The sequence below is a fragment of the Schistocerca americana genome, chromosome 6 (assembly GCF_021461395.2).
Source record: "Schistocerca americana isolate TAMUIC-IGC-003095 chromosome 6, iqSchAmer2.1, whole genome shotgun sequence".
NCBI classification, from domain to species: domain Eukaryota; kingdom Metazoa; phylum Arthropoda; class Insecta; order Orthoptera; family Acrididae; genus Schistocerca; species Schistocerca americana.
In genome coordinates, this window is record NC_060124.1 from 534,624,225 (window position 1) to 534,626,581 (window position 2,357).

The 2,357-nt window shown below is 44.2% G+C and overlaps 1 pseudogene; it reads left to right on the plus strand.

Moving 5' to 3' along the window:
• The first annotated feature begins 492 nt into the window (after positions 1-492).
• On the plus strand, positions 493-610 carry LOC124620536 (annotated as a pseudogene).
• Positions 611-2,357: the final 1,747 nt, after the last annotated feature.

The window sequence follows — 2,357 nt, forward strand, 5'->3', positions numbered from 1 at the left end:
AACGATTGTAGCACGGAAACGGTACGTTTTCAGATATGGTTTCCAATTCAAAATATTGTCTACTCACTACTCTCTACATGCTGTTGAAGTTTGTAACGGGAATTTCCGAATACCTTTTAGACTAGCGTCTAGAGCTGCATCAAACCAGTCTTCAGACTCGAGACCACAAGAACAATAACTTCTAGTCTCCAATCTAAGCTGCCACATCGGAGACTTTAACGTGTTACAAAGCTGTTGACGCATCCATTTTTGTTTAGCGATGAGTCAGCGACACATATCTATTATACTATCACAGTTATTCCTTTTTGCGGTTCCTCCTCCCCTTAATATCAAGGTTTCGTTGTGTGTTTGTGTGTGTGTGTGTGGGTGGGTGGGTGGTTGGTTGGTTGGTTGGGTGGGTGGGTGGGTGGGTGTGGGTGGGTTGCAGCTAGGGTGTGTATTTCACAAAGCAAATTTTACGATATATTTTACCTTGTACTATATCACTTTCTTGGCAACGGCCTTGCCGCAGTGGAAACACCGATTCCCATCAGATCACCGAAGTTAAGCGCTGTCGGGCGTGGCCGGCACTTGGGTGGATGACCATCCGGGCCGCCATGAGCTGTTGCCATTTTTCGGGGTGCACTCAGCCTCGTGATGCCAATTGAAGAGCTACTCGACTGAATAGTAGCGGCTCCGGTTAACGAAAACCATCATAACGACCGGGAGAGCGGTGTGCTGACCACACGCCCCTCCTATCCGCATCCTCACCTGAGGATGACACGGCGGTCGGATGGTCCCCATGGGCCACTTGTGGCCTGAAGACGGAGTGCTTTTTTATATCACTTTCTTAGTACTCTTCACTATTTTAACAAAATTCGCCTCACCTGATTCCATCACTGCGCTAAAGATCTCGATGTTGTACGGCCAGACTTTTCTATCGCCATCAGTTTTTAACGCACAGCTGAAGTCGGCAGGTGTTTCACCTTATCTACTAGCTATATCTAACGGCTACACACCTGCGAAACAGTTGCTACCTACTCTCAGAGCGTTGGCGGTATTAAAACCATTAATTTCAATTGTACTCGCAACTACGGGCGCATGCCTTAACCGTGAGTAATTGTTTTCTGTGCGTGCGCGGGTTCACTCCTGCAATACTGGGAACTTTCTGCTGGCTCTAAATTTCAATCAGCTCTTACCCTCACGACGACTGGCCGGGCAATTACGAGTAGGCTTCTGAACCGCAGCACTTCTGCGTAACTGCCTCGCAAAGCGTGTTTATCCACCTTTCAAGGAGAACATATTGCACTGCGCCAGTACCACACTTTTAAGGACAGAAGCTAAAATCTCCATCTCTGCGGATAACATCTGCACCCTCGTGGAGAGGTGTGGATTTCCGTTCAGCCACAGAATTGCGTGCTAGCCTGCTTGTTCCCTCAAAAATGTTGCACGAACAAATACGAGCATCAGTCATACAGATCTCCACATTCGTTTTACTAAGGTCTAAAGCTCGTCTTGATGTTCTTGCGTGTATATGATTTGAAAGGTGGGTTGTTTTGAAGATCGGCCTTATGCAAACACAATTAGTTTATTTTTATATTTACCCAGACATGTTTGTCGTCTTCTGTGGGTCAAATTTTTATTTCTGTAAAGTACAGTATCATACTTATAATAATCTAAGTGCCGTAGGCCTAAGAATTACAACATGTGCAATTTGCTTTGTTTTGTTTAGGCACTCACCTTAGAATTACATCGCTAAATGAGCTGCATTATTGTACGCCGGTTTTTGTGCTCTTTTTCGTCTTTCTTTCCACTGTCTAAAAAAAGTGCGCTGAATAGTAGTTGATCGAGACACCAACCAGAGACACGCAACAGGACGCAAAATGTAAGTACAGAAACGCACACAACCTCCACCTACGAAACAGTTCTTCACAAATACGCAACAATTTTCTTCATGGTTAGTTTGCAAATGACATGCTGCCAAAAAAAAGGAAAAAAATGACGAAAAAGAGCACAAAAGTAGGTGTCTAAAAATGCAGTTCATTTAGCGGTGTAATTTTAAGGTGAGCGTCTAAACAAAACGAAGCAAATAGCACATATTGTTATTATTTGGCCAACAAGAGTTAAGTTATTATAAATTTGATATTGTACTACACAGAAATAAAAATTTGACCCACAGAAGATAGGTGGACTCCGTATTCGAATTTATGGAGTACTGTCGAAGGTACTTCCAGTACTTTCCTTTTCGTTGAACAAATGGGGCACTGGAGAAAGGCTTGCCGGCAAGCCTTCGCAAGAACTCCAATTTATCGGATTTTCCCTCCGTGGCTATTTCGCGAGATGTATGTGGAAGGAACTAAGACGTCCTCCGGCTCTAT